Source organism: Nuphar pumila, chromosome 16, assembly GCF_984573655.1.
Source record: "Nuphar pumila chromosome 16, dmNupPumi1.hap1.1, whole genome shotgun sequence".
NCBI lineage: Eukaryota > Viridiplantae > Streptophyta > Magnoliopsida > Nymphaeales > Nymphaeaceae > Nuphar > Nuphar pumila.
The window spans coordinates 70,499,258-70,524,574 of NC_143264.1; the positions used below are offsets into that span (position 1 = coordinate 70,499,258).

The following is a 25,317-nucleotide window of genomic DNA, read 5'->3' on the forward strand; positions in this document are numbered from 1 at the left end:
GATGTTGTACATGGAATTTAAAAATGTATGCGCTACATGGGAATCATATAACATATTACAATGAAAAGGAGAGCAAGAAAAGAAAGACAGGATTCCCAATTAACAAGCAAGAACTAACCACATTTACATATTTGCCCATTGCATTGTTTTACTTTTACCTCTATAATTTCCCTTATTAAATATAATTTCAGAAAACAGTGTACTTTTTGAACGCATTTGAAGAGAAGAGATACGACTGATAATCAAGAAAACGAAGCCAAACGATTTTTTTTTCTTTTCTCGACCGTTGAGAGCATATAGAATCTGTAGAGTTTAGGACGGCGAAAAAAGGGCAGCCAACATCCTGTGAGAAATTGAATTTTTTTTATATTTCTCATGCTTTTGGTAACAAATATTGGCTGTAACAAATAAATTTAAAACCAGGGATAATACGTAAAAAGAACAAAAAGAAAAAGAAAAATGTGCTTTAGCGATATGTAGCCGATAAAAACGCAAATATCGTGACGAAATCATGATGATTTTTAAATATAAAAATATTGTGATATTTTCAAAAAGTCGCAATAGTCTTGACCGTTTTAAATGGCTGGGAAAACATCATTGACATTCACGATATTTTTTTAAATCAAGCGATATTTATTGCTACAAAATAGAATCTCTCTCTCTCTCTCTCTCTCTCTCTCTCTCTCTCTCTATATATATATATATATATATATATATATATATATATGAGTGTTCTGTTTTGTGTTATTGGTGTTCTCATGTTATGCTGTTGTGTTTGTGCTTGTGGGTCTCAACGCTTTGTTGAGTTTCACTTTTAAGTAACGTTGATGGCTTTTCGACTCTCTCTCTCTCTAAGTACATAGAAATTTCCTTAAGAAAGGAATAAGTAATGTAGTTCCTTGTCATTCAAGCAAAAAAATAGAATTTCCAGTGGTGCCCAAAGACCTCATTTGCTCAGCCTGATCACATCATGAACCAAAACTCAATTGTTGAATTGGAGTGTCATCAGAAAAAAAAATGCCAAAAGGATCCGAACATATATATTTTTAAAGATTAAACCGTCTAAATTTGCTCGAGCCTTATGACAAAAGCAGAAATTCGTCTGAAAAGAAAAAAGGGTGATGAGATTTTCGGCAAAATCTTCTGCACCACAGAAACTCAGGTAAATCTTCCAACCGGTTGCTTCGAAATTCAGACTCGTCTGGACATCTAAGTAAAGTCACTGGGAACCAAAATCGGCCAATGAATGAACGAGTTCCGCACACGTACACTGAAAGAGAAGATGGCACAGATGGAGAGAGCTGCAGACAGTGATAATCAAGGAAAGTACCTCACGGACAAGCCAAACAGAGGGAACGCCCTCGAGTCGAGGCTATTCCCGTAATTCCGCACCAGACAACGTCCTTCCTGTCGTCGTTTCAGAGAGAGAGAGATCAACGAGGGAGGGGCACTCGCTCGGGAGTCGTAAGTGTCTTGGCACTGTCTCTCTTTTCTGGATCTGTCTTCTTCCCCCAGCCGTTCTTATAAACAACTGTCTTGGGGAACGGACGTAACATGAGGACGATCAATTTACCAGAATGCCTACAATAATGGATTTTAATGACGGCGACTGAAGCTCTCGTGACGGAGAAACGTCACTCATGCGGACGAGGTATTTGACAAGGAAAGGAGAGCAGATCAGGTGATATGCCAAATCACTTCAACTGATTTGGTGGCATCCTCACCAAATTGCATAAAGACGGTGGGGTCATTAGGACGAAGCAATGGACGGTGAAGATGTCAAATCACTTTAAGAAAGTGATTTGACGGATCACCTGATCTGCCCTCTAAGGAAAGGAGATAATGATACGGTTTTGGAGAATTTAGCTTTTTTTATTTATTTTTTTAAATGACCTAACCCTCACCCAGAATCGGGACAGTTAATGAGTTAATGGACCCGCTGCCAGCTAGACAAAAGCACAAAACTCAAGTGGGGCCCACGACCACCCCTGCCTTACATGGCCCACCCTCTTAAGATTCCGTTCAAAATTGGCATCTCCCGTACCCACTCCCTTTGCAAGAGATAAGGGTGCAAACAGATCTAATTTGATTGGATCTATGATCCAAATCCAATACATTATTTTCAGAATGGATGTGAAATAAAATCCTTGTTATGGCTATTGGAGTTCTGATGTTGAAACCCTACATCGGATCTTTACCTAATAGGACTTGTAGGGAGCTAACTCTGAAGTGTAGGGATGTCAACGGTTTGGATTTGCCAAATCCCATTTTTTACATGTAAACGGATTCGAATATCTATCAAATCCTGATATCTCTGTCGGATTCAGTATCAAGAAATCAAAACCATACCCGAATCCCATTATAATAGGACATGGTCTTGGTTAACCAAATGCTACTAAATAAAATCGGGTTTGGCTGGATATCGAATAAAATCCGATCCATTGACCCGTACACACAGAGACATTTCAACCAAATCCCGTACATGGACATCCATGTTCCTCCTTAAGGGTATTCTTGTTATTTAAATGGCCCCTTTGTTATTCTTGGGAGTTGATCATATAACATAAATGCCACTTATTATTTAAATGTTCCCCTTCAAGCCCAAATGGGATGATTATATTGGTACTCGATATACGCTTTATGTGTCGCATGTCAAGCATACCCGTATTTAGGGGTGTCAACGGGCCTGGTTTACCCGGATCCGACCCAAACCAAACCCTAGAGGGTCCAGGTATGGTGATAAATAAGAAAAATCGATTAAGACCTAAGTCCAAACCCAAAGCTTCGATTAGTACATGAATTCGGGTACAAGTCGTGAAATTTTATACCAGACCGGGACCCAACCCGAGTTTTGATTAAGACCTGCAAATTTTCATTGTAAAAATGATTAAAAAAATATGGTTTTATCAGGTATGCTCCAGGTTTGGTTCATGTAGTTCTTATCGGGTCCGAGTATGATTTTTCTAATAGTGAACCCAATTAAACTTGAGTTTGGACCCGATATCTTACCCGAAAATCTGGTCCAAGTCTGGTTTCACCTGGGTCTAAACCAAACCTGAATTGACACCCTTACCCGTATTAGAGACTGGTATAAAACACACTTAAATCATGCATAGGAGTACTAAAGACCAAGAGAAAGAGAAACTCGTACCATATACAATTGAAAATCATTTCATATATAATTTTTAAAAAGTAATATAAAATTCTAATCTTTATAGCAATTTTGTAATATTGAATTAGTAATATGTATAATACAATAACAATAATAAGTTACTTATTACTTTTGAAAAATATGACTATAGACTTAAAAAATATTGTTAATTATTGAAAAATGTTGATGAAACATTAGCCATGTAGTTAGTGTGAACAAGAGAACAATAGCCTGATAAATGCATTTTTCATTTTTTATAAAATTTTATATAGACACCCACCCAGCCTGGGGAGAAGGTGCTGACCCCTTTGTCCCGTGTTTGACTGCCATTGGGTGTGCATGTGACCTTAACTGATGGGCCTCGTTAGGGCTTGGATGTCAGTGACGCCACCCAAGGTTTACCTTGAGGGGGGACCCAATAAGTGGCCTGGTTCTCGGTGAGGGTTCTTAAAAAAAAATTATATAGAAAAACACTGGTCGTGACAATTTCACTTGTAAATTCATTTGAGTTGGTTAAGATATAAATGTTTTTGTGAGAATTGTGCATAACAAAATTAAATAAAAAAAATTTGCTTTAATTATTAAATATTATTTATATTAAAGTATATACTAGTAATCTTTTTAATAACTTGTATTAATCTTTCATATACTCAAACCAAATTTTTTTTTTCAAGTCATATATGATTTGGTGCATACAACAGTAACTGTCATAATACGTAGAGGATGTATAGAGGCATTCTCATCATAATTAGGAGCACTAAAATAAAATCCATTCTTACCACAAACTTCTAATAATATGACCTTTGATATCTCCTCGCCAATAATTTTATTATTTAAAAAAAAAAATTGTTTACGTTAGATTTCAAGAATCTCAGGAGCCGTCTGCGGGTGCATCTACTCCCAACGGTTCAAACTTCGATGGTTTAACGGTCATGAAAATGAAAGATTTTTTTTTGCCATTATATTTTGAAAAAGATAAAAATAACAGCATCTTGACAAGAAATTCCCTCTCACCAACCAGGAGAAAACGATGTACAAACCGTCTTACAAATAATTCAAGGGTATTTTCGTCTTTTATATGTCAAGAGTGTTATTTCATTTCTTTTAATTATTTTTTTTTATCCGAAACTCTGCCGTGTTTCCTTATTGAATAATTAATAACTTCTGGTAAGACTTAGCCAAAAATATTAAACATATGAAGGGAAAATTCTATTATGAAAATGACAAATTAAGGAAATCAGAGCAAATGACTAAAATATCCTTTTGTAGGCGTTGACTAGCGATATATATATATATATGGCAGACCCCTAGCAGTTATACAATAATACCATTGGGATTCGAACTTGCAACCTCCCGACACAAGGTGACGTGCACTAGCTGCTCTTACCAGACAAGGGGGAGCCCCTTTGGTGCGGTCCTGATATTTGCTCAAGGCTAGCATTTTATAAGTTCGTAAATAATTAGGGGTCGGATCCCCCAGCACATATCTGACCCGACCAAAGGTATTTCGGACGAACACGGTTTATAAAAGAATGCCCATTTTTTATAAATGGGTCGGATTTGGAACAGATATAATATCTGCTTAGATTCTGATAAATAAATATGTTCAAAACACCCCAGCTTGCTTATCAAAATAAATAAATATGTTCAAAACCAGGTCAGAACCGATGTATTATCTATTTCACATGAAAACCAATATACTGGATCCATTTTCTGTGGATCCAGTATAAAATGGGCCATATCGTCTCCAGATCCAGAGATCTACCTTGTGTTTCGAGTCAAATCCAAATCCAGAACCAGACTTATTGAAAATCGAATCCAGTACCGGGTCAATGGCAAATGTGCATGAGAACTGGCAGGTTCATTTTCTAAGAGGTTAAGTTGAAAGAAGTAGGATTTCTTAGTTGAACAGGCAACTTCATGCCAACACTCAATTAAACCAAATAACCAACCATGGGTGAGTAAGAGCTGGTGCGCACAGCCAGGGCTGGTAAACGAGCCCAATGAGCCGAGCTTGAGCTGTTAGGGTTCGACTCATTAAGGGTACACCCTTGCTCTGGCTCAGCTCATTAACTCATCACGAGCCAAGCCAAGCCAAGCTTTGCGAGCTGATCATGAGCTGACTCGTTTCCTAAAAAAAAAATTGCATTTTAGAGCTTAATAATATATAAAGTATATATAATATATGTATAATACATATATAATATGCATTTTATGTATATAATATATATAGTATATGTATATAATATATATAGTATATGTATAAAATATATAATATATTAATATATAATATGTAAAACGAGCCTATACTGTGCTTGGCTCATTTACCTAAATGAGATGGCTGGTAGCTTGGCTCACCGAGCTCAATTTCTGAGCCGAGCCGAACCGCAAGCCACTCGTCTTGTTTTCCAGCACTAGCAGAGATTAGATTCATTTGAAGGCTTAAGTTCGCAATTAGTTGACTTAATCAGATCACTTACTACTCGGTCCAAGTAGGTCTGAATCTTAATATTATTAGGACTCGTTTTCCCATTAAATCATGGATTATGACCTTTTGGCAGCTCTAACCTCCTAGTCCTACGCTGACTAGGGGTGCAAACTGATAGGATTTAAGCTGAATCACGTCAGATCTGAATCTGAATCCAAAATGCAAATAGTAGATCCAAACCCAAATTCAGATCTGAAGAGTTAAGGTTAAAATCGGTCCCAAAAACACATGTGGCAATACCAGATCCTGTAAAAAAGGAATAAAAACAAGTTATTTACATGTGAAAAAGGAAAAACTATCAGATGAATCTGATCCAGTTTAAATATTGATCCAAATCCGAAAACAAACTGATTTAACATATCTAAATCTGATCTGAAGTGCACATTCTGATCTTGCTTTAAGGATCTGTATCTAAAAATAACATGCCGGACTCGGATCAGATATTAGCCTGTATTCAATCTTTTTGCAACTTCTGCATTACTGTGAACTTCAACAGCATTTGTTTTTATTGCTTACTTATAATCAACCTTGTTCCTACATAACCCCATCAATTCGATCAGGCACTCGCCATCTATTTTCTTTGTTTAATTTTCTACAACATGAAAAAAAACAAATCAAAATCTCTGCCTTTCATCTCTATCTAGAACCGAGGGGCAGAGGAAGGTTCCCCTTAGTGCCCCTTCCCGTCAAGAATTGGTTTCTCACAATTAGGAGTGTCAACGGTGCGGGTTTACCCAGACTGGACCTGAACCAAATCCTATAGGGTCTGGGTATGGTGATAAATAATAAGACCTGGGTCTGGACCCGAAGGTCCCATTAATACATAGACCTGAGTATAGTTTATGCAATTTTATACCAGACTCGGGCCCGGCCTGAATTCCGATTAAGACCTACAAATTTTCAATGTAAAAATGATAAAAAACATATTGTTTCACCAGGTATGATCTGGGTCTGGTTCATGTAGTTTTTATCGGGTCTGGGTATGATTTCTCTTATGGTGGGTCTGATTAGACTCGGTTTTAGACCCAATACCATACCCGAAAATCTGAGCCCGGTCTTGTACCACTGGGGTCTGAACCAAACCCAACCCGTTGACTCTTAATGAGATTGACTTATGGTGGGTCTGATTAGACTCTGGTCTGAACCCAATATCATACCCGAAAATCCTCATGTGTTTAGTTGTTCTTGCATCCTTTGTTTTGAACTCGTGACGTCCCTTTATCTGGATAACGTTGCAAGCTGCCCCCTAACCAAATGAGCCTAGCCTGTGGGCTAAAATTGTTTTTTTAAAGCATCTAAAATTGTACTTTTCTTCCATCTTTGGCAGAAGTGTTTGGTGCAATGTTGTCATCGGTCCTGTATCGTTTGGCCGATTCAGGTGAGTCGGCCTATACCGATACTCAAGTGAATCATTTTGAATCGACCAAAAAATAATTAAAAAATATTACTGTCAATTAAAACGTGACGTGTTAATAATATAAAAAATATTTAAAATAATTTTGAATACTTTTATATTTATTAGAAAATAGCCGATTTAAGGGTGAAGCCGTATCAATTTTCAGACGATACGATACTATCCGCTGATATGCACGGAAACTGACAACATTTTGGTGGTTTTCTAAGACAAAAAGTCATTAGGCGGTATTTTCCTTAGACACAACCTCCCAAGCCCCAACAGCTTATATTTTTCACATCAATGTAGGCAGAATTAGTTTTTGAACTGAATCTTTTTAGGGCATGTTTGAAAGTGAGAAAATGGTAGAAAAAATGTAAATAGAAAAGAGAAAATGTCAAAATTTTCAACCATTTCAAATAAGTAAAAAAAAAATTGAAAAAAAGTTTTTCTAAAAAGTATGATATTTTATAGAAAAGATTTCTCTCTTGCTGGAAGATTTTTATATTAAAATTTATTTTTTATTAGAGTAACCATTCACTCAGATCAGAACACATCCCATTTCATAAGCCGCTACAAAAAAGAGCTTCGTGTCTTCATCTTCCTTTCACCCACCACCATTCCCAGGTCTCTCGCTCCTAGACTAAGGAGTATTGCTCTCATCGTGAAGCAATGTCAGATGATGCACCGCCCAGGCAATCTGTGTGGTCCTTTGCTCCATGCTAAGTACGGTTCTCTTGAGGCGATCCATTATAGTCATCGTCCCCACAGGCTTTATATCTCGCACTTGTGTCGCATGTAGCTTAAGGCCATGTCTTCCGTCCTTATGCAAGATGGTGATCTCGATCTTGACTCACAGTTTTTGCAATGGGCAATTGCGCCTAGCAGCATTTTTTGCACCAAAACTTTATATCGATCTCTTCTTCTGCCTGGGGTTGACTGGCTTCCTGAGCGTCTTTTATGGGCTAATAACCCAACTTCTCGCTCTCGGTTCTTAGCCTGATTAATTTTACACGATAGGGTACAGACCGACAACTTCCTTAAGAAGGTGGGTTTTCAGTATCTGAGCAGGTGTGTCCTTTGCCAAGCGGCGGAAGAATCAACCTACCATTTGTTTTGGGTTTGCCCAATCTTTGTGGATCTCTTTAAAAGTACATGGAATCCGCTTGAAGTCATCGTGAGACAGAAATCCTTCGTGCTTGACCTTCTGTGGAGTCAATCGCGGGTTCGCAGTTGCAAGCGGCGAAGGCTGATCTGGAGAACTTTGCTTCTTACTTACTGCTGGGTTGTGTGGATGACTCGCAACAATGCGATCTTCCGTTAAATTTTGGTTGCCTTCAATAAGCTCGTCCATTGCATCTTGGCTGATGTGTATGCAATTATGCGCCTCTCTTTCCATGTTATCCACCCCCTTCAGCCACCTTCTCTTCCTCAAGACCCTGGCTGATCTCTGTGTTCTTCTATTTTTATGTTTTGCATTCGTGCTTTCGGCCCTTTGTTTTGGGTTTGTTGTTGTTTTTTTGTTTTTGCGGGGCTTAACTTTTTGTTGATCCTCTACCTTAGTAATGTTGATGTTTCTTTCGTCTCTCTCTCTCACACACACGCACCCAGAGGGCCGATTGACCCTTTCTCTCATTCATTTTCTCACATTTTTTATTTCATTTTTCTCATGCTACACAAACAAGTGAAAAGTTTTCATTTAAAAAAATTATCATATCAAAACTTTTAGTAGGCAAAAAAAAGATTTCCTGGGAGAATTTTGCTTGCTTAACTCCAAACATGCCTTTAAACTGAATAATTCAGGAATCTTCCAACTCATAATTGAATTGAATCACACTTTTTGTTTTTTTGTTTTTCATTTTTTAAATAAGTACAAAAATCATAAAAATGAAAATTTCAAAAAATTATGAAAATACAGAAATGAAGCAAATGGACGTACATAGGGTCAAATCAAATAGCCAATACATTCTATAATTATTATAAAACCTACCAAACAAAAAGAAAACTGATTCAACTGGTTTTCTAGAACATTGGTGAAGAACCGAAAAGATTTGAATCGGCTGACTCGATTCTGGTGACATTGCTAAACACCGATAGTGTTAGGGGGTGTTTGATTGACTGGATGGCAGTGTCCTCTGTCCGCGCAATGCGTGTGGCCCATGCACCCACGCAAACGCCGGATGTACGGATAGGTGGGACATGGCATCCCGCGTGTCCCCTTGGGACATGTTTTGGTGTCTGGTGATCTCTGCCCTCCACCCTAGAACAGGAGAGGACACCACATCACTGGATGCCTTTAAAAGAAAAAAAATGCATTTCAGGTGTCCTTGTCTAAGGCTGTCTGCAGACTGAACAAGACAGGACATGGTGTCCTTGTCCATCCCTGTCCACGAATCAAACGCCCCCTTATAGGGATGCAGATGGATGGGATCCGGAATAGCTAAATACATGGCATGGAAAACTAATGTTAATGAAAAACAGTTGACCTGTGCCTTGTGGTGTCCTTTTATATACTATATTGTTAATGAAAAACTTACACAAAAATAATTTCCACTGTTTTAATCATTTTAACTTGTCCATCGCATATATAGCCCTTAACTTTTGAAAAGCCACAAACTTTTTTCATATATGGTCTTTAAACTCTAAATCTGGACTCCAACTCAAAGAAGGTACGTAATTGTCAAAATTTTAGAAAATCAGGAAACTAAATTTTAATAATGTTGTACATATCTATGTAAAACATAATCTAGGTGCATGGTTTTACGCCGCCGGCACGACGACGACCGTAGGTATGGCAGGCTGAGCCAGTGCGACCAGGTCAAAAAAAAAGAAAAGAAACAGAAGGGATAATGGTAGGCTTTGCTTTTTTTTATTCATTGATGTTCCAGTTGGTTTTTGCTTGCTTGACAGGGCAAGAAACTGAGTTAAGGAGCTAATTTAATTGTTTAGATCTGCTTAATGAAGTGGTTGGGACTGGACCAAGTCTGATGAGCAAAGGATTCTACTCACACAAACAAGTTAAACATGCTCCCCTATATCTAATTTTTGTATGCTTGGTTTGATGAATTTTAGCTGGTTTACTTGTACTTTGGGTTTTGGTGGTGACATAAAGAAAAATTGTTACCTAGATATGATCCTCTTTGATGTAATGGGATTGGATGATCTCATATCTCATGGCTTGGGTCTTTCAACAAATCACTTTGAGTGAAGTTGGCATTCAACAGCCGCAGGATCTGTGCAATGCCACCATGTGATTGCTCATGAGGACCCAAGCTATGAGACAGGAGATCATTATATTCAAGTTGCTGCCTTCTCTATCCTGTTGGTTTGTCATGAGTTGCAGCTATGTCAGAGGGACACCATCTTGATTGAATGTCTTTGGTGTGGGGGTGTCAACCAGTCGGTTTTGGTTCATGCCCAGGTGAAATCGGACCTGGCCCCAATTTTTGGGTATGATATTAGGTCCGGACCTGAGTCTGATTGGACCCACCATAAAAAAAAAAACCATACCCAGACTCAATAAGAACTACATGAACCAAACCGGGGCCATACCTGGTAAAAGAATTTTTTTTATCATTTTTACATTTAAAATTGCAGGTCTTAATCGGAACTCGTGTCAGACCCAAGTATGGTATAAAATTTCACAAACTATACTGAGCTCCATGTATTAATCAGACCTTCGGGTCTGGACCCAGGTCTAAATCAGATCTTCTTATTTATCACCATACCCAAACCCTATAGGATTTGGTATGGGTCGGGCCCGTTGACACCCCTACTTTGGTGGGACAAAGGGGATACACTATACCACACTGATGTGTTGTGTCACATAGACACGCCATTTTGGTGGCGTGTTCTTGGTGACATGAGCAGACATGTGGATATAGACACCGACACATACAAATAATATTTTAATGTTTTAAAGTATTATTTTAATAAAAATATCTTTTTAACATTAAAATATTAGAAATATTTTTTATTAATTAAAAATTCAAAAATTCCATGTCCAGGTGTCTTATTTTTCAAAAAAAAAAACTTGTGAGTTGAATTTGCATCATCTATCGTTATGTCCATGTGTTTTTGTGACATGGCTGACATGACTTAGACTCTTACAAACATTGTTTTGTTATTTTAAAGTAATTATTAATATCTTAAATATTATTCATAAAAAATAAAAAAATGATGTCTTAAGTCTTATTTTTCAAAGAAAAAAATCGTTTAAGGGTGAACCTTTTGTTGGAAATTTGGAACTTCTCTGCAGTAATTCGTAGGACCGAAGTTTGGAGGCGTGCAACAATGATACTTTATTAAAAGCGACAGTTTTCCAATCAAGGTTGAATACGCAAAAGGGTTGAAAACAACCTTGCTTCTGGGATACAAACAAGCTTGCACCTCATGTATAATACTAGTCACTCATATCACTGAGTAGACTAGTCGAACTACCCTAGACAACTTCATAGGAAATAATAGAGAGAGTGAGAGATGGAGAAAAATGTAAGACCCATAAAATTTTTGGAATTGTTAATGAACATTCTTGACCAATGAGAAAATTTTGATTTTTTATTTGATTGACCTATGTGAGTGATTAAAGATTTAATTTCAATTTTCCTAGTTTGTTTTCAATACAACGGGCAATTATGGGTCAACTCACAAATAAATTATAAATAATTGATTTAATTATCAAATAAATTAAATTATTATTATATGGTCAAACTAAATTGGTTTAGATGTCTAATTAAATGGTTAGAGCATAATTAGTTATGTAAATTAATCAAATAAAAAATATTTATATTAAAAAAATACTATAGATCGATTATTTTAATCCTTACTAAGTTAGATTCAAACTAATTGGATCTGGGTCCAATTGGGGATTCAATGAGGAAGGACATGGAGATCCAATAAATATATAAATATATATATGTATATAAAAAGAAACAAAAAAACTAATAGATATAATATATAATAAAGAAAATATAATAGATTTTGGGTTTGGAGTTGGATCGAGTTTGGATTCAACCAAACCCAAGGTGGGGGCCAACCTTCCATGTGGGCCCTCTTCTATGCCATGTGCACATGGAGAGGAGAGATGCATATTCCAAGGAAGAAGATCCCAAAGTGGATAAAGCCTTTTCTGAAACATAAGGCATATTTTTTTTTGTGAAATTTTTAAAAGTGGTTTATGACTTGGAAAAAGGCATTTTTAAAAGGAGGGTTTGACCTCTTCTCAGCCTTTCATCTCACACTTTTAATCTTAACCATACATCTACCTCAAACAATAGGCTAACTCTATAAATATATGCAAAAAAGGTAGAGAGGGGTCATTATCTCCTATTTTCAAAAATCTCTCTCTCCTTGCTCCCTCTTCCCCTTCCATGGCTTTTCTTATAGCTCTTGGTGAAGCTTTCAATCTCCTTCTCTAGCGCATAGTGTGAGGTACCATCAAGGGACTTCACTCTACACAATTTTGAGGAGGTTTCTCTTTTCTTGTTTGTAATTTTGTAAAAGTGTTCTTCAAAAAAATATAAGTAAATCTACCAATACATGTATTTAACTTTCACACACACACACACACACACACACACACACACACACATATATATATATATATATATAGGTATGAGTATGGATAATCATGAGAAAAACTCATGTACATATTTCGTTCATTGCTAGATCATATGTGTTTTGAGTTTTAATGGTCATTTTTCATTTTTAACTCATGTTAATGGTTAGATTTTATGTATTTTAATTTTTAATGGTTGTTTTTTATTTTTAAGTCATGTTCATAGTTAGATCTTATGTATCTTTAGTTTTAATGGTTGTTTTCTATTTTCAACTCATGTTCATGGTTAGATCTCATGTATCTTGAGTGTTAATGGTTGTTTTCTATTTTTAACTCATGTTCATGATTATATCTTATGTATTTTAATTTTTAATATTTGTTTTTTATTTTAACCTCATGTTCATGGTTAGATCTTATGTATCTTAAGTATTAAGGGTTGTTTTCTATTTTTAACTCATATTCATGGTTAGATCTTATGTATTTTAAATTTTAATGATTGTTTTATATTTTTAACTCATATTCATGGTTAGATCTTATGTATATTGAGTTTTAATAATTGTTTTCATTCTTAACTCAGGCTCATGGTTAGATCTTATGTATCTTGATTTTTAAAGGTAAGTTTTAAAATTTTAATACATTTTCATACTTAGATCTCATGTATTTTGATTTTTTTAATGGTGGTTTTATATCTTTAATACATATTCATAGTTAGAAATTATGTATTTTGAATTTTAACATGAATTTTCATTTTTAATACATATTTTTAGTTAAGGATTCTAAAACTATAGTCATTCTATTTTTATTAAACTAATAATGATTTTAAAACTATAATCATTCTGTTTTTATTAAACTGTTAATTATTCTGAATTATAGTCAATATATTTTATTAATCTTTTAATGATTCTGAAATTATAGTCAATCTATTTTATTAAATTGTTAATGATTTTGAACTATAGTCAAACTGTTTTATTAAACTCTTAATAATTCTAAAACTATAGATAATCTATTTTATTAAAATATTAATGATTCTTAATTATAGTTATTCTATTTTTATTAAATTGTTAATGATTATAAAACTATAGTTAATCTATTTTATTAAACTGTTATTGATTCTGAAACTATAGTCATTCTATTTTTTTTAAATTCTCAATGATTCTGAACAATAGTCAATCAGTTTATTAAATTGTTAGTGATTCTAGAACCATAGTTAATATGTTTTACTAAACTGTTAATAATTCTAAAATTATAGCCAATCTATAATATTAAACTGTTAATGATTATGAAACTATAATCATTCTTTTCTTGTTAAATTGTTAATGAATCTAAACTATAGTTAATATGTTTTATTAAATTGTTAATGATTCTAGAACTATAGTTAATCTATTTTATTAAACTTTAATGGTTTAGAACTATAGTCAATCTATTTTATTAAACAATTAATGATTCTGGAACTATAGTCAATCTATTTATTAAACTATTAGTTATTTTAAAACTATAGTCATTGTATTTTATTAAGTTGTTAATGATTTAAAAATTATAGTTATTTTATTTTATTAAGATATAAATGCATGCAATAAAATTATGAACGATGTAAATGCATGCAACAAAATTGTGCATGATGTAAATGCATGACTAAGTATGCAATATGATGTAAATGCATGCAATGAATTAATGTATGATGCAACTGCATAAGTATGCAATATAATATAAATGCATGCAATGAACCAATGTGTGATACAAATGTATGACTAAAAATGCAATACGATGTAAATGCATGCGATGAAATTATGTATGATGTAAATGCATACAATGAAAATGTTATATGACCTAAATGCTTAAATTATTTAGACAATGTGATTGAATATAAAACATGTTATTTTTTATGTTATATGTATATTCGAACCATGCTTGCATTATGAATTGCTTATGTTTGAGCATATGGTTTAAGAAACGTTCGCAGTGTCAATGAACATGTTTATGTGAATGTTTCTATTATTGCACGTAATATTGTTATACATGTGAGTCATGTCATTCATGTGATAGCTCAGGTATGAGCTTGGGTATGTTAAAAACCCACGAGGTGCGCATGAGTGTACCATACTACATGCATATATCTACACCATGAATGGTTTTACTCGCCTTCATCGGTGAATTGCTTATATGGCTAAAGGCATCAAAACAACGTGATTGAGTTAGGTACATAACAACATCATGTTATAGATTTTGCCCTAAGAGGGTACTTGGGCTATTGAGCTCTGTTTGCCTAATTGATCGATATACATAGAATGCCAAATGCATTAATTAAGAAAAATCATGTATCCCATTCACAATTGTGGTCTACCTTGGAGAGAGTAGATGATATAGGTTCGAATAACGCAAACACATGTGGATTTATTTACATGGCATATTAAACGCTTTGTAGGAGTGATGACATCCCTTTGGTCTCCAATCACTCAAAGTTAGGGAGGTCTGGGTTATTCATGTTTTCTATGTGATACACCTCTAGTACTGTATATAGTCCTTGATTATAATTCTTAATGAATGTTTAGCCTTTGCAAGAATTCTCTCAGTCACAGGTTGTCCACTTTGGATATCCAGTTTGTTAGGTACTTCGAGAAAGAAATTCATATAGCATAATAAACATCCATCATGACTTTATCAGATACGATGATTACACCCGAGTACCCGAGGATGTTAAAAAAGAAAAACAAGATATGCATTGACTCATAAAATGTTATGTTTTATTGTTGAGATATATAATTGTTATCTTCATTGATGTTGCGATACATGTTGTTTTTCACATTAATGCTAAGTTTCATGCTTGTTCTTTATTTCTATGATATCATGATATGATAAATTATTGAACTGTGACTATGCTGAATGTTCTAGCGTATACAGTATTTTTGTTATTGATTTAAACTTGCTTGAAAGAGTCAAACCCCATTTTATGGGGATACAGGTGATAAATGATCAGCGGTGCGATGTCGCGATGTGGTGGCGAGGCCACATACCCCATTTTTATCTTCTTGTCGATCCTAAGATCTTTATATCTCAATTAAATTAGTTGTTTTGGTGACTTTGTTGTATGGACATGGTTCAATGGTTTTAAATACATTTAATCTTTGATGAAATTATATTATATCTTTACTTTTATTTTTGTGGAATCAAATTTTTGATGTTATTGTTATTAATTCTATAACCCGCCCAAGGTTGTTCCATTTGAAAACCAAACAATTTTTGTTGTGCATCGATCCTCTCATTCGAGTTGCATTGTATTTCAAAAAAAAAAAAATAGTTGTAAGTTTTTACTTATTTCAAATTAAAAATTCTGGAGCGTTACAAAAAAAACTTGCTTGTTGGCTGACCTGAGGCAACTGAAGTTTATATATACCTCAATAGAACAGTCTAGAGAACCGTTTGCATAGGTTCATAAAAGCCCATTAAGGTTCAAATCGATAGTATGCACCCATTAAAGTCAAAATGGGTAACATGCACCTAAACCCAAACAACTGCCCACAATGGGCTGCTTATGCCCACTAACAACATAATGTCCCTAGACACATTGAGGCTATAGCTATTAAGGTTAGGTGTCACCCACCAGTTAGGTCACAAATGACCTTTGACGACCTTTGTTAATTACCAAAATGTTTTAAAAAATAAAAGCTTTTTGAAAGATATAAAATTATGCAAAATAAGTAATAAAAATATTGATCAAAGTCAAAATAGGACTAGAACCAAGGTTAGATAAGACCAAACTGAGTTGAGCAAGTTTGGGCTAGATCTGAATCCAAGTCCAAAGTTTAAAGTTTAATTGAGAAGCCCCTTGAGGGCCTTGCCCTCTAAGTTAACTCTACACATTTTAAGTCCAAAGTTTTTCTAAAAACTATTAAATGTGGAACTAAACATTCTTCATAAAGTAGACTTTCCCTTCAAAATCTGTTTTTTATAAAACTAGGCAAAGAGAGGATTATTTGGCCAAAGTGTTTGGTTTAAAAAACTATAAATTTGAGTCAACAAAAAAAATTCATCACGTGTGTCAAAATTATAAAAGAGGAAAACATGAAGTTGTTGATGAAAGTCATATACATAAATGATGGTATTTTTTAGGTTTGAACATTCACTTAGTATATACGAGATTCAGGTTGTCTGAGAAATCAAGTAGCTAGGCTTTGAACTTAGTCTCTACTATGGACATCTTAGGCCCATTTACACATATTTTTTTCAGGTTTCCATATACGTCATCAATATATAGAGGTTGCATATATTAAGGGTCATATGCAGTATCACATTTCATGAGTGCTTTAGAGACAACTTAAATCTCATAAAAAGTAGTTCACACCTTCACACTCATATAAGTGAGTCTATCTAAAGTGAAGACCTGTTTGAATCAATTTAGTCAAATTGACCTATGAATCTCATTAAGAGTCTTGGGACTCATCCTTATATCATAGTTTTTTGAGCACTTACATCATAATGGGAGATTAAGATACTACCTATCTTCACATATACTTTAGTGCTTACTCAATTACTTCAGTATCTTGTTCTTCCCATTGAACCAAGAACTCGAGTAACCCGAGTCACTTGGTTGAGTTTCTATCATAGGTAATTTCTTTGATAAGTTTTAATCTCATTATTCAGATGTATTTTGGATAATCTTTTCATGGAAGACCTTTTGTACATGGATTTGCCTGGTTTTAACATGATCACTCATAATCAACGAAAATTACTCATTGATTGAGTAATGATTCATTAGAGTTTGTAAGTCTAGATTTCTTTAAGTTCATATTATTCACCTATTATTGTTTGATTTATGTGAGCTTTTATATAATAGGTAATTTTTATATTAACAAAAACTAATATTATCGATTGTATTTATAGAATCAAGTAGATTGTCACAATGTGTTTTAGATGTCCAAGATACTTGAATATCTAAACGTACTAGAGTAAAATTCATCTACTCATACATTCAACAAAATTGAAATTAAAATTGTCATTCCCATAATTATACTTTTAAGTACATCATATCCCATAATCTTAAATTTTCAAAATTCTTCATAGCATAAATGAATAGTATTTCTATTGCTTATTTCTCTAAATTATCAATTCATTGACTTATCTTATGATATAATTGATATTATTCTAACTAATAGTATAAATAAAAAGTACAACTGATATCCATACACTTAAGTTATGATCAATATCGTTTAATGTAAAATAATACTAGGATGATACATTATATCAAATATTAGACTTTTCTACAACTTTTCAATATGAATGAATTGTGATCCATTTGCATAATAAAACAATTATAACACCACACATTAAAATAATTAATCTCATAACAATGAAAACAAACATTGCAATTCATTTTATTACTCAATATCGCCCATATGTAAGCTGTAAGCTCTGTGACAAGCTTTAGAGTTTTTACTTGGCAAATCTTCCAATCAAACAAAAGAACCCTCATCACATTCTTTCAATTTATATGCTGGCCAACAGTCTAACATGTGTTGCAATGTTTGTGTCTCCAAATGGAAGAGCTATAGAGCAACGTATTGTCAATAAGATTACATAGATGGAATCACTTTTGCTTGTTGGAAAAAATTGACATCACATATCTAGATTTTGTACGGGTATCGAGAAAGCAAAGTTTGGAGTTGATTGAGCTCATCCATTTTGTATTTTAGTTACACAAGTTATTTTGTATTTTTTTTTTCACAAAGGTGCTCTTAAGTTTATAAGAACTTTTTCCCTATATCATTCTCTAGGCAACCTCCCTCCAAAACATGGCTTTCGTTGATTATCCCAAATTTAATTTTGTTCAATTTAGCTGAGGCTGTCAATGGGTCTGATCCATGAGACGGGCCCAACATGAATGTACTAGCACTCACTAGTGACTTGAATAGGCTTCACAGCTTGAATTGGAGTAAGATTTGACAAGATCACAGTATACCTAAGTCCAAATCTGACCTAAAATTTTAGCATGACATAAAATCTCTCAGCATGCAAATGAAAAAACAATGAAAGATTCAGTTGTACTACTGCTAAGCCTGGTTGGATCTAGAAGTAGGGATGGCAGTGGAGCGGGGGAAAACGGAGGCCCGCCCGCTCGCCTTGCCCCGTTTGGACCAGGGATGGAGGACATGAAAAGGGGATGGAGGTTAAAATCAAAACCCGTACGGGGATGGACTTACGTTTTTTCTCGCCCTGCCCTGTCTCCGTCTCAATCCCCGCCTTGCCCCATCCCCAATCCTTCTTTAGGAATGACAGTGGACCGAGGGAAAATGGGGCTTCGCCCCACCTCACCCCGTTTGGACCAGGGATGGAGGACATGAAACAAGGATGGAGGTTAAAATCAAAACCCGTGTAGGGATGGAGGCGGGGATGGAGACCTTGTCCCCCACCCCCACCCTGGTCCACTGCCATCCCTATCTAGAAGTGGATCTGAAGAGAGAAATGGGTTGCAAGTGTGTGGGAAGTTCTACCGCCTGGAGAGTGGGGGATTAAAAAAAACGTCTATGGTCAATTGGCATCTTTGCAACTCAGATTGAGGGATGTAGAAGAATCATAGGATTGTTTTGGGTCGCGTCTTACAGGGCAGTGATAGTAATAAGTATGGCAGGCAGAGCCAGTGCGGCTAAGTCTTTGATCCTGAGATGGTAGATCTCCATGTAAATATAAAAGAACAAGCTGAAGGACAGTGCAACCTAACCAACCAGCTACCTCATTCAACCCGTAGCACTGGAGGCCTTGGCTGAACAATTTCTTGAAGTTGGGCCAATGAACGGAAATTCATGTTAAGTCAGTCCACTAGGCTCATAACATATATGTGTAGTGTGTGCTAGCTTTGCATTTGTAGGCTCCTTCTACAGTTGTAGGTTCTCTCTGAGTAAGAACTCAGGCGGGTGTTTGCCAAAACACTTTATAAACAATGAATTATATTTTAAAATCCAAAGAAAAAAAAAAACTCTTGGTTTCATTTCCATCCCTCATCAATTCATCTAGGGCTGCAAAACAGATTGGATATAATTCGATATCTAATTCCTATTGGGCACATTATTTTCAGATCCGGGTCTTTACAATAATGCAAATGTAGATTCGGTTGGGACTAGGATTTCTTTTGGAATCTGGATAAAAATGCGATCCTTCTGATTTCATTTTTTATGTGAAAAGAGCTTAATTATTAGTTTTTTTACTCAAACCCAGTATTACCACATATTTTGGATCTGGATTCAACCATACCATATCAGATCATATTCAAGTATGATTTCCGTTACAAATATTTGAATCTAGCAAGATCTGGTTTACGATCCTTTTACAGCCTTAACTGCATCCTTTCTTGCATTCACATATCTCTCTCTCATAATTCTATAATCTCCTCCATAATGGACAATGCTGACATTTTGTATAGCATTATTATACAAGTTTTTGTTAAAAATTGGCTGGATAAATATGAGCTAGCTGTGCCCTTATCCAAAGTCCAAACAACTGTCACTTTTGTCATGCTCAAAACATTATTAATTATTTTTTTATGACGAGGGGCCCTCGCTAAAATGAGCAAAACCCCGGGTGGGCCCCTACGACAACCCTGCCTTACGCGGCCCACCTCTAAAAGCTACGGACACACCCATGCACCAGTGGGCTTTGATCCACATAAAATTTTTGTCTATTATATTTGCCAAATTTGTATTTATTAGTAACCAAGTATAAGGGGTGAAATTGGATTGGCAGGCTGTATAACGCTTGATCCGAAATAAAATGGAACATATCTGGATCCAAGTCTTGTCTTGGACGGTGTCCATTAAAAGAAGGTCAAATCTAGATCCAAATGTTTGTGATAGGATTATATCTAGTGAAAAAAAGGAAAAAATTCCAAACATAATAATTTGCAGAAGGATCTTATTTCGATCAAGAGTGAAAGCATTCATACAAGATCCGGATCCAAAACTAATTTGACTAAGGACTCTTAAATCCAATCCAAATACACATTCAGTCATTCAGATCGTACTTCAAGGATCTATTGCAAAACTGCAATGTTGGATCAGATCCATTTACATTCAACCGAATATCTCTCTAGCCATTATTAACAACCTATTATGGCTTGTAAACGGATCAAACTTGATGTAAATCAAAAGTTTAATTATATGAAAAAATAGATTTAAGCCTAAGTCTAGTTCCTAATGATCACGCCCACTGAACCATGCCAAAAATGAATGTGATAATGCCAGTTAACGTAAAATGAAAAATAGTTAAAATAATGCAAATGGGTCAATATTTTACTGGGTACTGCTATCTTGTGACCCAAATTAAAGACGAGGAGCTTGGCCTAAAACTCTATTGAATACATAGTTTTATTGGATACTCTGTCCAATTATATTCTATAAATTCACTTCACGTATCTTCTAGTTGGTCCCATTTGGATTAGGTTCTTTGACAACTTTCCAAGCTATCAAAACACATGATTTAGGTCCATGATTGGATTTATGTGATGACCCATCTTTTCCAAATGATGATGTCCTAGCCACATGTGCATCTAAATGGGCCACATCTTGTGGTATTTGGTGCAAAGCACTAGCACTGTAGAACATTATGTTATATAGATTCAACAGGAACCATCAAATTTTGATTATAAATTTGAATCTTACTTTTAATATGCATGCTAAAAAGTATTTTAAATTTGGACAGGGTGTTCAAGCTTAGATTGATTTTTAGCAAGTTAAGCCGAGTTCGAACTCGTAACCCACTCGAACTAAATGAGCCTAGTTCGAGCCAGCCTGTTAAAAAAAATGCAATTGTTAAGTATGATTTTAATTATAAACCTATTGACCCAAGCTTAAGCTGACTGAAAAATGCATTCTTTCAAAGCTAGAAGAAATAAGATTTGAACTCTAATCCAAATGTTTGAAAGCAAAATAGGTTGATTAGAGCATCTAGCGCAGGTCACCTTGTGTTACATTGACCGGGTTTTAGATGCCGCTGGTGGGCCTAGGCTAGGTGCACTACCAAACCAATTCCCAAGGTTTACTGGCTATAACGTTTGACCCTCTAATTTTGGTCTCATTTAGGGTTTGAAATGATGGTGTAAATTGAGACTGAACCAGTCGCATGTGTAGTGGGTCTCAAACTAAAACTAAATCCTAACATTGCGGGGAGCTTCCATTGACCCAAGGGTCCAGTTGACTGTGATTAACAAAATGAGCTAACCAAGAAAGAGAGTCAAAGAACCTCACGAAGTTACCCAAGATATGAGGACCTTTTCGGATCATGCAGTGGGGTTGACCAAACGTTTTTCTCGGACCCACATCGAGTCCAGGTCCAGTCAAATGATGGCTTAGATGGTCGAGACTCGAACATACAAGCGAGAACAGGAACAGGGCTCGAGAAGGGACATGGTGGTTATTGTTAGAGAAGACAAGGGCAGAACCGGGCTTAGGTAGGGTATATGTGTATACTGTATAGGTAGATAGAGCGCGGTTTGGGTTGTGCCGAAGGAGAACGGGGAGGGAATCGAAGTGACAGTTTCGGGAAAGGGGGATTCGATGCGTGTCTTTGCGGTGGGGAAGAAGAGGATGATGATCCGTACGGTCTGAAACCCCAAGGGGAAGAAGAGAGTCTCTCTCTGCTGGCCTGTCTTCCGTGGGGGCGAAGGAGCTCGTGCTCGAAGCTATCCACGTAAATCTCTCTCTCTCTCTCTCTGTTGATCTTCTAATCGTCATGCGTTTTTTCCGATCATTTGTTGATCGTAGTCGAAATCCTAAAACGGACGTAATGTCTTGAAATTATCGTGAATCCTATCGAGTTTTGTTTCGAATTCATGGAAATTCTGATCCCGTTGTTGTTGTTGTTTCGAGCTGTAAATTTAGATCCAGGGTTGGTAATTGCTCAGATCTGTTGATTCTGTGATAAGAGGAGGAAGTCTAGGGTTTCTGCAGTTTGCGATCTTGTTTGTTCTTAGAATTAGGGCTCCTGGTGATCTCTATGCGGTTGGAGTGGACGAAAAGGGATTTCTTGGTTGAAGATGTTGCTTTGCAGGGTGTGGCGGTTTTCTTTCTGATTTGTTGCTTTGAAATTTGAATTTGTTTGACTGGATTGCTTGTAAATAGCGGTGCTTTGGTGTTTTATTATCTTAGAGTTTGCACTTCTGTGTTTTTTCGTGGTTATCTGCTTTGTTCTTTTTAAGGGCTGGATGAACAGAATGGGGCGGAGATTGCAACCGCTTATCCTCAATTTTGAGCATCCTATTATCTCAATCCCAGAGTTCCCTTTGATATAGGGCTTTTTTGAGTACTATTTTTTTTTGGTTTATATTTTCGCCTAATTTTGATGGCCTTTCTTAAAATTCGTTGGAGTAGTAGCTTGTGGATTGACAAAAAGGGATCCCATTTTGAGGGTTTAATCTCTGGTCTTGGTTAAGATTCCTGACTCCTTGCAGTTTTGATAGTTTTATGCTGATAGCATCTGTAACCAAATTGCTTTAAGATCGTGTTTGAATTTCAGACTTTGGAATTGGAATGCCAACCTAGCTCACAATTCGGGTGTGTGGATTGGCTCAATTTTTGAGCTGTACCTTCTTCCAGCAGCTGTATCGGAGATCTGGTCAGATGTCTCGGTGGATTGGATCCAATTATGATTATCAGACACATGCTTTTTGCGGGCTCTGCCAGGAGTAAGGGGAATAGGTACTTTGTTTGGAGGGGATGTCTTTTCCAGTAGTGAATTTAACCTGGAAACCAGGGTTTCACTTTGGACTGCATTCGTAGTTCCCTACATCACTATGTTTGTATGGTTGCTATTAATGAGTGGGGCCTGCAGGAGCTTGTGTGGATTGGCTCTTTGCAGACTGGATTAATGAGCAGCCTAGGGATGTTGTAGCCTCTTATTTATGTGTCTAGGTTTTCTTTTTCTGGTGATTTCTTGTCTCTTGTGTTTCTCTTGGGGGTTTAATGAAAATTTGCGCTTTTTTCAAAAAAAAAAGTCTATAAAGCTGTAATAGATTCTTGGCTATGAAATTATAGTTTGAGCATATCTTTTAAAAAGAGGCAAAATTAATTTGTAATGTTATCATCGTGTCATAGCTTGTGGAGTTAGATATAGCTCAACAAGGTCCTAATCAACATCAGGCTCAAATGAATGTAGAGATATGAGAGTATATCTTATGATTGAGAACCAGACGTGAATAGACATACTTGAAATTGCACTTTCTTTTCTCTTGTGTGCATGAACAGATGCATGTATGAGTGCATATGCATGCAGAAAAATCAAGGGAGGGAGAAAATTATTATTTTATATATTTTCAGTGTATGACATGTATATGTGTTGAAGCACCCAGCAATGTCATAAATATGTTGAGGCACCCAGCGCCATCACCCTGAAGTACCCATATCAACACATGTAAGCTGCACATTTTGAAGCACTCATGTACAGAGGCTACTGACCCTTTAAAGTTTGAAGTTGTCACAGTAAAAATGTTTTCTGTACTAGATTGTGAGCTTCAGACTATTGCACATAACATTAGGGTGGATGAAAATGGATTGAAAATCTTATTTTAATGACAATCTGGTTGGCTTATTTCAGGCATCAACAAGATCACCAAATTTGTATACTGGAAACAAATTCAAAATTCTGATGTAATGCTTTGTCCTGGATATTACAACCAGATCTATGTTTGTAAATTTGTAGGCATGCAATCAGATCATACTTTATTTAACACTAGAAAATACTCTTGGCGCAATTGAAGATGAAGTACTTTGATGAAGCTCCCTAATTTTCTTACATTAATTAAAGTTGGTGAACTTGTTAAGATCTGCTATAACTCTTGCAAGTTGACAAGATCCTACTCGCACATGCACACATACACACCTCCCTGTGCCAGTCAGTTAGTCACAGACTCTTTATATCCTGACTAGCTGATTTATCCTACTTAGAGTTTTACACTATTAAGCACCAGTAGATGAAGAGATTCATAATTTCAAAACCTTTTGTGTGTGTGTACGTTTTCTGTTTTGTGGATAGGCAGGTTTCTGGCTGATCCTTTTTGTTTATTGTCCTCATTCCATGTGAATTTTGTTCCTGCTTTATGGTTTGTATTAATGCTTTTGTTATGGGCCTTTTCAGGTTGCATCCTCTTTTGTTGGGAATTTGTGTAATTTAACAAAGATATGGAGCAACAGTTTTTTTGGTCAAATTGTTTCCAGTATAGATTTTTATCATTCCACAAGGTTCTCAATTGGTGGTTTCTCATCCTTGGTGGAGTTCTTGTTCTTGCTTTTGTCAATTGTACTTAACGGCCATCTGCTGTTACGAGGAAGCCACAGTAGACACAATGCATTCTGAAGTTAGTGTTGAATGTATTCTCTCTTTTTATGCGTAAGTTGGTTTGGAACACATGCATGCTTTATGTTTGTGTAGACTGCTTCTTACTGTGTTATGCTTTGCCTGCTTTTCTTTTTCTTTGTTCCTTTTAACAGAGTGCTACCAACACCTTGTGCACCCATATCGACTCTGAAATTGGATGCACTTTGTGTAGCAGATTGTCTGGGGTAAAGCCCGGCCTTAATTTAGTTGAGTGTATGCTTAGCACTTGGTTTCTTGTAATGACTTGTCTGATTGTGTTCCAGGATTGAACCTATGCATTAGCAAATGAGGGTCCTCTCTAGTTTCTGTACGCCGAATATCAAAGGTGCATGCTGTTTGTGTAGCATGGACTCTAGTGGCGAACTTTGTGAGTC

General features: G+C 35.8%; 1 protein-coding gene across 5 annotated transcripts in view; it reads left to right on the forward strand.

Annotated features, from left to right (window-relative positions):
* Positions 1 to 22,055: 22,055 nt before the first annotated feature.
* LOC149813481 (cyclin-dependent kinase F-4-like) overlaps positions 22,056 to 25,317 on the forward strand; it is a 72,515-nt gene continuing 69,253 nt past the window's right edge. Inside the window, exons 1-4 of one of the 5 annotated variants that reach the window (XM_089992327.1) lie at positions 22,056 to 22,261; positions 24,704 to 24,923; positions 25,057 to 25,128; positions 25,207 to 25,310. The gene's annotated coding sequence lies outside the window, so the exon portion shown is untranslated. Of the gene's footprint in view, positions 22,262 to 24,703; positions 24,956 to 25,056; positions 25,129 to 25,206; positions 25,311 to 25,317 lie in introns of all 5 variants that reach the window. The other 4 variants (XM_089992332.1, XM_089992329.1, XM_089992330.1 and 1 more) reach the window with 4 other exon arrangements.